The 13,706-nt window shown below is 51.3% G+C and overlaps 1 protein-coding gene across 1 annotated transcript in view; it reads right to left on the bottom strand.

Moving 5' to 3' along the window:
- Nucleotides 1-4,879: 4,879 nt before the first annotated feature.
- LOC311512199 (sodium/potassium-transporting ATPase subunit alpha-2) overlaps nucleotides 4,880-13,706 on the bottom strand; it is a 51,637-nt gene continuing 42,810 nt past the window's right edge. Inside the window, exons 24-25 of the mRNA XM_084613289.1 lie at nucleotides 8,035-8,201; nucleotides 4,880-5,176 (exon numbers count right to left, since the gene is read on the bottom strand). The gene's annotated coding sequence lies outside the window, so the exon portion shown is untranslated. The remainder of the gene's footprint in view (nucleotides 5,177-8,034; nucleotides 8,202-13,706) is intronic.

Below are 13,706 nucleotides of genomic sequence, written 5' to 3'. Positions count from 1 at the left end.
CCGTACAGATCCGTGGGACTTGGCTGGAGGGTCATGAGCCACATGTGGCTCTTTCATGCGGCTCCTACGGCTCTTTCCAGCACAGGATATAAAAACTCTCTGTGATGTGACTATTAACCAGTCTAAGTTATTAACCAATCAGGATGCTTTTAAAATATATATATTAAAGGAAACCATGAATTCACACTCCTGTGGCTCTGTTGGGTAATGCTGATAGTTAATTTGGCTCCTGAACCACTGAGGTCTGAGTATCACTGGTCAAGCTCAGTGGCTCTCCACCTTTCCAGACTACTGTACCCCTTTCAGGACGCTGATTTGTCTCGCGTACCCCCAAGTTTCAGATCACTTAAAATGGCTTGCTTTCAAAATCAGACATAAAAGTACACAAGTGTCACAGACGCACGGTTACTGAACAATTGCTGACGTTCTCATTTTGTCTGTATGAAACTGTGGTTTGTCCTGACCTCGCGAGAGCTTTTTATGCATCCTGTTGTAAAAGGGAGAGGAGTTGCTGCACCCCTGGAAGACCTCTGTGTACCCCCAGAGTTACACGTACTGCTGGTTGAGAAGCACTGGCCCATCCAACAGCAGATTGAGGGGGGGACTTGATCGCCGTATATAAGGCATCCTCATGGGGAGAAACCAGCGGGTCCTGAGGGGCTCTTTGAATGGAGAAAGGCAGAAGAACCGAACCCAATAGCTGGAAGCTGAAGCTGGACAAATTCCAGTTGGAAATTAGGCCCAAATATAGAACGGTGAAGGTGGGTAACCACGGCAACAGATGCCCCCAGGAAGTAAGTGGTGGATCCCCATGGCTTGATGGCTTCCTGTCCCACCTGGAGGCTGTTCTGGGAGATGCTGTAGCCAGACAGAGTTTACTGGGTTCCGTCCAGACATACCTGAGGTTTTCTGGCCTGTGTGATGCAGGAGGCCAGGCTGGATGATCTAATGTCCCGTCTGCTTTAGCCTCTGTGAAGCGATGAAGATGAGGCTCCTGACGTCACATGTATGACCTCAGTGCTGCTTGGACGTGTTTTGCAGCCACCTTGTTGTTTAACGTTTGGACCCCATGGGTCAGCCTGCCTCGGTGTGGCTCCTCCGGGATTCACGTGTGGCTCATGTGCCCGATGCATGGCAATGATGTGCCATATGTGAGCTTCCTGCAGTTGGGACAAGTCTGATGGGTCAGTGACAGTTCTGAAATGTGGCACTGATGTGTCTCATGTGGATTCACGTACATGGCTCTTGTCGCATGTTTGTGCCGTTGATGGGATACGTGACCTCAGCAAGGGTTGCATGTGGTTCATCGGTGCCTCACGTCATTTACATGCCATTGCATGCGATTACATGCATGACGTTGGGGTGCATGCAGTCAGCACATGTTGCTCTGAGATTGTGTGAGCCAAGCTGTAAAAATCACCTGTGGTCCACACCAAGGCCACGCATGGCCAGAACCACATGTGTGACAAATGAACTTTGTTTTGGAGGTGGCCAGAGGAATCAGGAGGGATGTGGGGAGCCACAGGCGATTGGGGGAGGGTTGGTGTGCTGGATGGGGAGAGTCACAAGGAATTGGGGTGGGGGTGGGGTGCATCGGGATTGGAAGAAGTCTGTTTGGGGATGAGCATTTAATGCGTTGAAGCCAGACGGGGTCCCCCAGAGAGAGGGATGGGGTGTGCCCCTCTTGCTCCTTCCAGCCTGGCAGCTGCTCCTTAACATCTCGCTCCTTCCTCCCAGGCCCCTGGCAGCACCCCCACCCCACCACCCAGCTCTGAGGTGCTGGCCCCAGTTTCGAATGACCCTGAGCCTGGGCCTCCTTATTTTTAAACCATGGTGGATATTTAACCACCTCCCCTCCCCTGCAAGTGAAACCCGAGCAGTGCCCAAAATCTCTCAGCCTCCTTAGGAGGCCCTCCCCCGCCTCCCTCTCTCTCCGACTCTCTATTTTGGGTTTGCTGGAGTCAGCACCCCCAGTCTGCGCAGCTGGAATGCTGGGAGGGGAAGGAACCAGAACCAAACAACCTGTCTACTGCAGGGGGGTTGCATAGCTCCCCCCAAGCGAGAGAATTTCCTTCACTCTGCAGCCCTCAATCCCAGCTGGAGGCAGAAGCCAGAGGGTCTGTGAGCAACTTGTCAGGCCCCTCACAGCCTGGAAATAGAATCCAGGAGCCCTGACTCCCAGCTTCCAACACCCCCCCGCCCCCGAAGACCTCACTTCACACCCAGAGCCAGAAACAGAACCCAAGCATCCTGGCTCCCGGCCCTCTGCAATAACCATTAGACACAGCTGTTTCTCCTGAGCCAGGCATGATCTCACTCCTAAAGGCCCCCAGTTATTTTGCCATGACCCCCCCCCCCCACACCACCACACACACATATATACTTAGTAGGGAAGGAGATGTGCAGCAGGGAAGGGAGCTGGTGGCATCTGCCTCTTCCTCCCACCCCCACGGGGAGTTATAATCCTGATCCCCTGCCCAGCCCCCTACCCCCACCAGCCAGGTGGGTGGCTCTGCCATTTGCCTTCACCCCTGGTCTGTTAGGTGACTGATGAAGGAGGGTTCAGCCCCCACCCAAACTCAGCCCCCCCTCCCCCCCTGCTGGCTGGTCGCAGGTCATGTATGGCAGCTCTGAGCTCACTCACCGCTCAGCTCTATGCAAAGGAGCCAGTTGGCTGCCAGGTGGAGTCATCCCAGGTGGCTCCGTGGCCAGGAAACATCAGCTGGGACTGGAGTGTGTCGGCCCACCTCCATCCCCCATGGCCACAGGTCAGGTTCAAGTGGGAGTCACAGCTGTGATCTCTGGGGTCCCCACCTCACTGATTCTGGGGCTGGGTTGCCCTGCGCTGGGATCCTCTCTTGACCATATGGGACAAACAGATTCGGGCCCCCAAGTAGCGTCTGGGTGATGCAGGCAGTGTGTGAACCAGAAGGGGGTGCTTTCCCCTCACAGTCAGTACTGACCCCACATGCCCCAGCATGGTGCGAGGATGTGCTGTGCTGCACGGAGCAGGGCAGGGAGGAATAGGGGGTGCTGTGTGGCAGGGAGTGGGGTGGGAACTCATCGGGAAGCTGTGTGCAGCAGGGAGTGGTGCGGGTGGTTCAGCAGGGGGTGCTGTGCAGGGTGGGAATGCTGGAGGGGGCGTGGTACTGCTGGGGTTCAGTACTACTGTGCCACAGGGGGCAGGGTGGGTATATGGTAGGAGTGCTGTGCTGCAGGGAGTGGGTGAGAATTCAGCAGGAGGCGCTGTGCTGTGGGGAGTGGGGCTGGGGCTCAGCAGGGGGTGCTGTGCTCCAAGGAGTGGGGTGGGGGCTCAGTAGGGGGTGTTGTGTTGCAGGGAGAGGGATGGGGCTCTGTAGGGGGCACTGTACTGCTGTGAGCAGGGTGGGAGCTCAGCAGGGGTCTCTGCAATGCAGGAAGAGGGGTGGGGGCTTGGTAGGGAGCACAGTGGTGCAGGGGGCAAGGTGGTGGCATGCTAGGGAGCATTGCTCTCAAGAGGCGGAGCAGGGGCTCAGCGGGAGTGCTGTGCTGTAGGGGGCAGGCTGGGGACTCAGCAGGGGGCTCTGTGCTGTAGGTAGAGGGCTGGGGACTTAGTAGGGGGTGCTGTACTGTAGGTAGAGGAGTGGAGGCTCAGCAGGGGGCACTGTGCAGCAGGTAGAGGGGTGGGGGCTCACTAGGGGGTGCTGACTGCAGGAGGTAGGTGGGTGGGGCTAAGTAAGGGTCATTATCAATTTCCAGGCCAGTCCAGCAACTCTTTCTGGCCTCCTGTGGAAGAGCAGCCAATCACAGCTGTGCAGCACGTGGGGCTGCTCTGTGATCGTTTCCATGTCTGTCTGGTTGCTGTCCCGGGCATCACTGGATGACTGTGCTTTGTTACATTAATAGCAGGTTATTGGGGAGACCGGAAAGGGGGCAATAATTGAAGCCAAAACGCCTCCCAGAAAGTCTCAGGCTGAGCCCTAATGTCTGCACTGTTATTATTAGCCCCAAAGCCTGAGCCCTGCAAGGCTGAGCCAATGGACACGGGCTCTGAGCCTGGGCTCTGTGGGTGTTGTATTGCAGTGTAGATGTATCCTTTGTGCTCTAAAATCTGCTTGCTTACATAGATTGGCTTGAATTTTTCTATGCCAGATGAGAATATAGGCTGGAGTTAGTGTCAAGATCCAAATGTGGGGTCTGTCAGGCAGGAGGTTCTCAAGTTACAGCCTCCCCCACTATGATTGTGGGGGGAACCACATTTCATTACATTCTTTGTTAAGTTCACAGATTCTAGCAATTGTGAAATTGGGCAGGAATCTGAGGATGAACTGTGAACAGTTAGGGATGATCAGCTCCTTGTGAGTGTCTGAGCCCCTCTCCCTGATCCCCATGTGAGCTGGGATCTGGGGTGGAGGGAACAAAGGTAAAGCACATTTAAACAACTGAAATCCAGCAAATGAATAGCAAAGATCCACGTCATCCCTGTGGGGTGTGGGGACTGGCCAGAGTGTGGGGGAAGAGCCTGGTTTGGAGGAGGGGCTGACTGGGTAGACCTTGGGGGTGGCTGGGGAAGCCTGGCTGAAGCAGGGCAGCAGTTCCAGCTGCGGGTGGGTAATGGGAGTGGGAGGCCAAGCTCAGTGGGAAGCTCTGGCTATTAACCAAAGCAGCATGCGACCTTCCAGCAAGCTGCTGCCTTTGAGACATGTGCATAGCCGCAGGGGGTTGGGGACAGTTAGGAGCAACATCTTACATGCTACCGGCTTCTACAAGGCCAGCTAATGGCTTAACGGGACAGGAAGGGGAGGGGGAGTTGGAAATGTTGGAGGGGGCCTACATGTTGCAAGGAACAGTGGGGCAGGAGGTGCAGAAGGAGGTAGACAACCAGGCTTCTCTCACACGCTTAAAGTTACTGTAACCACCATGTAATAAAACTGTTGAGGTTTTGGGACATGGCTCATGGATGAGATTTCTCTCATCAGCCCTGTTAGCAGCTGTGTACTGCAAACATTTCAAAACATGGCCACTATGCTTAGTCCACTCTAACAAGTTGTATGTGGCGAGAGCTCTGAGGAATCACAGAGCAACTGTGTGGCCTAGTGGAAAGACAACTGGGACTGGGACTATTCCTTGCTCTGCCACTGGTTGGCTGGGTGATCTTGGGCAAGTCTCTTCACCTCTCTGTGCCTCAGATTCCAACCTGCAAAATGGGGATAGAGATATAAAATTCTTTGCGAATTTCTTCTACTGATGAAAAGCACTGTATAAAAGCCAGGTATTTTGATTATTACCTAGCCACAGAAGCCATATGAACTGCAAACCCGGATGAGAACTACAACTGTTGAAATGACACTAACTCCTGCAACAAACATTTCTTTTTCTGTTTAAACAAGTAGGGAATTAAATGTCATAAACTTTGTTAACGCAGAGTTAAGGGTTCCTGGAGATAGCTCGTGGCCTTCCTGAATGGCACGTGCAGCAAAACTCAGACTCCCAAGAATCAGGAAATACAGCATGAAGGTAAAAGCCCACATAACTGTAACTGTTCCCTCTTTGAAAGAAGCTCAAATACACCCATAACACATATTTCCCCTCTCCTTGTCACTGTAATGGGCAGCTGCTACTTGTACATGCCCTGCAATTGAACACTGAGCCTATTCCCCTGACAGAGCTCCACCCTTGTAGCATTTAACAACCTCTTCATCCTCTTTTACAACCCCTTTACACAAGCATACAGTATACCACCTACACCTCTACCTTCCCCTGCCCATCATTTAATCCACAGACACCCTCATATTGCACATCACTACTGATACTGACAGCCTACTGCCCTGCTAAGAATATAAGAATGGCTGTACTGGGTCAGACCAATGGTCCATCTAGCCCAATATCCTCTCTTCCGACCGTGGTCAATGCTAGGTGCTTCAGAGGAAATTAACACAACAGGTGATCATCAAGTGATCCATCCCCTCTTGTCCACTCCCAGCTTCTGGCAGTCAGAGGCTTAGGGACACCCAGAGCCTGGTGTTGCACCCCAACCATCTTGGCTAATAGCCATCGATGGGCCTAGCCTCCAGGAACCTATCTAATTATTTTTTTAAAAGAAGTAGCTGCTACTGATGCAACCTACATAATTCTGTACTGAATGATGCAGACTGGAACCTGAAGGTACACACACATCTCTTTCCTTGACACAGTCACAGCTCTGTGCCGCTCCTCAAACTCAAACATCCTCTCATTTCACAGTCACTGTCCTTCCATGCTGCTCCAGTTTATTCCTCCACCATTCAGTACAGCTGCCCCTGACTCACTGATTGCAGCTGGAGTGTGTGCAGCTAATTTTTGCCAGCTACAAGGGGCAGAGTTAAGGTGATATGGCTGTTACCTTCGCACTATATTTCCAAATCCTGGCTTTCTGAAGTTTGAGTTTTGCTGATCTTGCCAGTCTGGAAGGGCATGAGCTACTCCCAGGCAACCTTAACTCTGTGTTCACAACATTTTTTGACATTTAATAGAACATAGATCACATACACACACCAAACAGCTGCTGCTGAAGGCAGCTGGAGCTCCCCCACCCCACGGACTGACATAAAAATATGAGTGGAGAAGGGGCCAGAAGGAGCCAAAAGAGCTCAGAAGCTCAGCCCTGCCCCCCTACCGGGACAATAGCATCCCTGCTGGAGCTGCCCCCTTCCCCACAGCAAAGAGCCTCACAGCTGCAGTAGGAACAGGGGCAAGGGGCAGAGAGATGAGCCTGAGGCACAAAATTAATTGATGTGGGGCACAGAATTGCTATGCGGCTCTTGGGGGTTAGAATTAGGGAAAGTTCAGGGTCAGAGAACAGACCAATACTCACAATTTAATCTTTTTTAAACTCATGTTTTCGGGGCCAACCTCTCTACTTTTTGAAGTCAGATTCATACCTTTTGAACTTTTGGGGTTGGCAATGCTGTATCCCTTCTGAGTCAGGCCTGGGCCCAATACCCCAGTAAGGTGCTAGGGGACGCTGTGCTGCAAGGCATGGGGTAAGGGCTCAGGAGGAGGTTTTCTCCCCTAAGAACATAAGAATGGCCATACTGGGTCAGACCAAAGGTCCATCCAGCCCAGCATCCTGTCTACCGACAGTGGCCAATGCCAGATGCCCCAGAGGGAGTGAACCTAACAGGTAATGATCAAGTGATCTCTCTCCTGCCATCCATCTCCACCCTCTGACAAACAGAGGCTAGGGACACCATTCCTTACCCATCCTGGCTAATAGCCATTAATGGACTTAACCTCCATGAATTTATCCAGTTCTCTTTTAAACCCTGTTATAGTCCTAGCCTTCACAACCTCCTCAGGCAAGGAGTTCCACAGTTTGACTGCACTGAGTGCAGAAGAACTTCCTTTTATTTGTTTTAAACCTGCTGCCCATTAATTTCATTTGGTGGCCCCTAGTTCTTATATTATGGGAACAAGTAAATAACTTTTCCTTATTCAATTTCTCCACACCACTCATGATTTTATAGACCTCTATCATATCCCCCCTTAGTCTCCTCTTTTCCAAGCTGAAAAGTCCTAGCCTCTTTAATCTCTTCTCATATGGGACCTGTTCCAAACCCCTAATCATTTTAGTTGCCCTTTTCTGAACCTTTTCTAATGCCAGTATATCTTTTTTGAGTTGAGGGGACCACATCTGTACCCAGTATTCAGGATGTGGGTGTACCATGGATTTATCTAAGGGCAATAAGATATTCTCCATCATATTTTCTATCTCTTTTTTAATGATTCCTAACATCCCGTTTGCTTTTTTGACTGCTGCTGCACACTGCATGGACGTCTTCAGAGAACTATCCACTCTCAGTCAGTGCTGACCCAATGACCCAGGGGGCAGGAAGGTCAGTAGGGGGAGCTCTCCCCTCACAGTCAGCAGTGACTCCAATGTCCCAGTGCCGCACTATGGGGTGCTGTGCTGCAGGGAGCAGATTGAGGGCTGTGTCTGGTTGTTCCAATCTGTTGTGGTCTTTAGAGATCTCAAAGCACTTTTCCCAAGAGCTGTGGCGTTGACTCCAAATCTACCTGGGATAATTCCATTCTGTCTCCCTGCAGTTTCAGCTGGATACAGGTGGTTTCTTCTTCCCTCCCTGTCCTAAGATGATGTGCAGCACTGTTGCGTTCCCACCCCAAAGGTGGCTGCATTTCAGTGATCAGAGAAGTGACTGATTTGGACTCCACTAAGGCCGAAGCTGCAATAGAAATGCAATGTGTTATTACTGTCCTCATGGGGAGCGGAAAAGGGTAGGTGTTTCTGGCAGATTTCAAAGGGCCCAGGGATTCTTTCCACTGCAGCTTGCATGCCCAACCATTTTCCCGTGCTCTTTTTAAAAGCACTGAAAGGGTTAAATGATCATTTAGGTGCAAGCCTGTCAAACGGTCAGGTTTTTATTTGTGAAGGGGGCAGGGGGAGGTATAAAGCCAAAATGGGGAGAGGAAATTTAGTGTGGATTTTCAAGGACCCAAACACAACAGCCTTTGGCTGAGAACCAGGAAATGAAACTGACCGGCCTGTCATTGTGTGAAAAGGCCAACAGTAATCAAAGAGCCTAAGTCATCCCGGGAAATTGGGGTCCATTAAAGACGATCGCCAATTTTTTCTTCCCTGCACACAGAGATGAGGGGACTCTGCTTTTAATTTGCCAGCTTCATGTTGCTTGTGTTGCCTTTAAGGATATTCAAGAAAATAAATCATTCAGAACTGGTAACTCTGGCTAGATGTCAGAGGGGTTTAGGTGCCTACAGATGCAGATGGGCGCCTTATGGGAGTTTCTAAAGCGCCGAGGGGTGGGATTCGCAAGGGGGATGTAGGCACCTAATGCTTCATTCCAACATTTAGGCACCACTGGCATTGACAACTCCCTGCTCAGCTGCTTCCTGACCCTATAGGGGCCGAAAGTTCCTCGGCGCCTGAATTTCCACCGTTAAAGTCCCTGAGGCACCTAAATTTGGGTGGTTGGACCAACATAGAGATCCTGACACCCCCTCCCCCCCCGCAAGCACCTAACTCGCTTTCGAGCCCCAGTGGGATTCACAAACTAGGCAGCCCATGGGGGGATCTACTAGACATGCTCTGAGCACGTTGAAACCCCACAGAAGAGTCACAAGTGGAGATGACACCTGCCCCCGCTCCCCGCCCTGATCTTATATCCTTTAGTTCAGTGCATGGAGCACCCAGCCAGGATTGGGAGGTGCCAGTTCAAATCCCCGCTTTGCCTCATGTGAAGATGGAAGAGCCAAGACTGAACTTGTCTCTCCCAGAGGACAGCCCTCACTATGGGACATCTGGGGGCTGGGCTCTTGAGCTCTCCTGGTGGAGCTGTTCCGCCAGGGCTCTCACATCCTGGAGCACTGGGATCAAAGTGACAATGGGACCAAGGTGGATCTAATCCCCCCTGGGTTAAAGGAGATAACGCTGCTATTCCGAAGGGTCACTGTAAGGGTAACGCAGCAACTCTGCTTCCTCGCACTCACTTTGGGGCTATTGCTCATGCTGCTTTCCCAGCTCAATTCCCTCCAGTCTAATGAGGCACTTCTGTTCCTACAGCTGCCCCCTCCCAACAGGGATGACCACAGCCCTCGGCAAAGGGCTGGAGAGAGGCCACACGCTTAGCTCCAGTGGGAAGATCACACAGAGAATCTATGGCAGAGCCAGCAATTGAACCCTGATCTCCTGGTGCCAGGCTGGTGCCTTCGCCACAAGCCCCCTCCACCGCTCAGTCTGCAGTGCCAACATTAGCACGAGGCCTTCGGTGTAGGAGGGTGACGTCTGTGGCTTGCTGTGGGGCTGTTTCTGGACCCCAAGCATCTGCGGCGAGAACGTGGGCGTCTTCAACCCGCACATCTTTCCCCTACGAGGCACATGCGACGTGGCGGGAACAGTTTGTGGTGTCAAAAAACAAAGAGGTAGAAAGTGCCATAAACAAACTGCCCTGTGGCCTCTTGTCTCATCCTTGCTTTGGAAGCTCTCTGGGGCAGAGCACAAGTTTTCCTTGCGTGTGCGCAGCGCCCAGCACAACGGGGCCCCCATCCTCATCGGGGCCATGACGCAAATCGTGAGAACTTCTGGGCTGCTCTGGTGAGATCGGCCCCTCTGCGGGCAGAAAGGCGAGCCTGGCAAAGGGCGGATTTCTCTCTGAGAGGGCCCCGTTATTGGCCTAAGTGAATCCTTCCATGCACTGGCCATGGCTTTGCAATGTGTAAATTGATCTCAGCCACTGGCACGATTTAGCACCCATGTGCAGTACTTCTGGCTTTGCAGACCCTGCAGGAGCCTCGAACCCCCCCAGGACTCTGGGGCAACGCGAGTCGGGGGAAGGGAATGCCAGGTGCCCCACTGTGACTGCCTGTGGACAGGTGGCATGGGGCAGGTCGCGAACCTCTCGCTGTTGGGAGTGCTGGTCTTTAAGGCAAGCTATGCCCTGGCTCTATTTATAGCCCAACAGCTGCTCTTATTTTAATCAGTGCGAAATGCCTGGGCCCTGGCAGCAGGCGCGAGGGGTTTCGGCTCTTTCTGCTGACCCAGAGGCTTATTTTTATATCGACAGCCCAGCTCCTCTTACCAGCACGAGTGCTCGGGCAGCGGCATCACCTGCTGGCCAATGGGGGGCGCCATTGCCAGGGTGGGATCCATGCTGCTGGAGCCATGGGGCGAAGGGTGGGAGCTGCATTGCAGAGCCTGATGGGCACACAGCCCCCCGCGTTTGCACCTTATGGCAGGGGCAGGGGCGGGGCTGCTCTCAGGGGAGGAGATGCTGGAGGGAGAGAATGGGAGCAGAAGGACTCAAGAACAACACTTTGGCAGGGGGAGCCCCCCCGTCACACCACACCCCTACCCCATCACCCACATCCCCCACCAACCCTCACCCCTACCCCTACCCCATCCCCCACAAATCCTCACCCTTGCTTCTACCCTCCACTTCCCTGCCAGCCCTCACCCCCATCCTCCACCGCACCTCTCCCCCATTCTTGCCAGCCTTCACCCCACCCACCTGCTCCCATCCCCAATCTACCTACCAGCCCCTCCTGTCAGTCCCAACACCACATCCCCATCCAGCCTCCGCCTTCTCTCTGAACTGCCTTTGCCCCCCTCACCTTGCCCGTTCCTCCCACATCTTCCATTCCACAACTTCTTCCTCCTCCGCCCTTCCAAACCCCTGACCCCCAGTCCTCCTGCCTAATCCCCCTCATGTTTACCCCCCATCCCTCCAGTGATTGCTGAGCACCTACCAAGAGCCCAGCCCAGGCCCTTGGCAGGGGCCTAAAGGCATGTGATGGGTGGGGCTGGCAGGATGCAATAGGCAGGGGCCCAATGGCATGTGAATGGCGGGGCTGGCCCACTGCAGATGTGCTCCCCCCTCCACATTGCCAGGAGAGTATTATACACAGCCCCCGCCTCACAGCCAGAGATGTCCATGAGCAGCCCATGGTAGGAGGTGCCTCCTGCTGTGATGCTCTGGGGAGGGGAGACGGTGGCCCCCATGCAGTGGAATGCTACGCTGTATAGACTGTTCAGAGTGAGGTGGCACCTTATTTAACCAGACGTCAGCCAGACTGGGCAGAGCATTAAGGGATCTTATGATGAATACATCTGGGGTGGATAAGCGAGCTCTGTAGCCAGGCCAGATCTGGTACAGAGGAACATGACATGATGTCAGGAGTAAACTATGAAAAAACCAGAAGGAAAACAGCAACAAAGGTTGCAGGATCTCATCAACACGCCGCTCTTCAATGCCCCAGAGAACTTCAGCTTTGACAAACCTTCACTATGGACAGACTAGAAGCCGTACTTGACAAGATTTTGCATTGCTACAAAGCTGTATAAGAAACTGGAGACATGCAGGTATCATCTGTAATTTATGCCTTTGACTGTAATGAAGGCAGTCACAAATGAAAGGGTTCTGGCTATTTTTAATGCATACTTTACACCTCAGAAAAATGTGGTTTATGAAAGAACATGTTTTCACCAGAGAATTCAAGGGCCAGGGGGAGATGTTGAATGTTTTATAAGAGCTCTGCAGACATTGGCTGTCATTCTGAGAATGCAAAACATGAAAATATTAGAGACAGGCTGGTTATTGGGTTAACAGATAAAAACCTTTCTCGTCAGCTACAGCTGAAGACAGATTTAACTCTAGCCACAGCTATTCAAATAGCAAAGCTGTCTGAGCAGGTGACACAGCAAACCAAGAGCAACTTGCCAAACTTGAAAAACAAGAAATTAGCTTAGAAGCTGTTAATAGATGCAGTATGAGTGCTAAGTCATTCCTATAAGACCTGAAGCAAGGAGAGAGAACTCCCAGGCCAAGAGGGATGAATTCCAGCCTACACACACAAGGTGTAGAAAAAGTCATATCCCAAGAGATGATGCATGTCCCACCAGAGATGCATGGTGTAATAAATGCATGAAATATGGACATTTTGCCCCTCTTTGCTGCACCAAACTAGTCAGGGATTTGATTCATATTACAGACCATCAAGAGCCATTGTTTCCGGGATCTAACACTTATAATGACACAGAGCCTGCCTGGAAAGTGAAACTGAATATTCCTGGCAAGACTATTGACTTTAAAATTGACTCAGGAGCTAACATCACAGTCACCTCAGAAGGGCCTTACAATCACCTTCAACCCCTCCCAGAGCTGAAGTCTAGCCCGGACTAGCCCTGAAGGGATTCTGAACTTCATGGGCCAGTTCACCACAGAAACAACTTACAAAAGCAAAAGCTATGCATTCAAAGTGTATGTGATCAAAGGATCACAGACCAACAATGTTCTGAGTCGCAGTGTGGCAACCATGATGGTGTCTAGTGAGAAAGGTGGAAAAATTCAATGGAATATTTGGTGAACTTGGACTTCTGAAAGGAAATCCAGTACAAATCACCTGAAGAGACAAAGCTGAGCCATATAGTGTACATGCACCTAGCAGGATTTCTATCCCATTACTTCATAAAGTGCAAACTGAGTTAAAGAGAATGGAGCTAACTAGCATAATTGAGAAAATCTCTGAGCCAGCAGTGTGGTGCACCCCAATGGTACCAGTTATAAAAAATAATTTAAAAATATAAATCATCTTAAAAGACTTAATGAAGCAGTTGTAAGAGAAAAATATATCCTCCCAACACTGGATGATTTCCTCTCCAAAGTGAAAGGAGTTCCAGTATTCATAGAACCACAGATTAGAAGGGACCGCAAGGGTCATCTAGTCTCACATCCTGCCAAGATGCAGGATTTGTTGTGTCTAAACCATCCAAGACAGATGGCTCCCTGGCCTCCTTTTGAAAACCTCTAGTGAAGGAGCTTCTCCAAGCTGGATGCCTTGAGCGGATTCTGGCAAATTTCTTTAGCCAAAGAAAGTGCTAAACTGATTCCACTGATCACACCCTTTGGGAGATTTTGCTTTTGACGATCACCTTTTGGGATTGCCAGAGCACCTGAAATTTTCCAAAGAGAAATGGCAGCACTGTTAGCAGACTCAAATGGAGTTCGCAAAAAGAAAAGGAGTACTTGTGGCACCTTAGAGACTAACCAATTTATTTGAGCATGAGCTTTCGTGAGCTACAGCTCACTTCATCGGATGATGAAGTAGCTGTAGCTCACGAAAGCTCATGGTCAAATAAATTGGTTAGTCTCTAAGGTGCCACAAGTACTCCTTTTCTTTTTGCGAATACAGACTAACATGGCTGTTACTCTGAAACC

Source organism: Lepidochelys olivacea (genome assembly GCF_965140295.1).
Source record: "Lepidochelys olivacea isolate rLepOli2 genome assembly, chromosome: 24".
NCBI classification, from domain to species: Eukaryota; Metazoa; Chordata; order Testudines; family Cheloniidae; genus Lepidochelys; species Lepidochelys olivacea.
The sequence above is the reverse complement of the archived record's forward strand: the minus strand, read 5'-3'. Positions and strand labels throughout refer to the sequence as shown.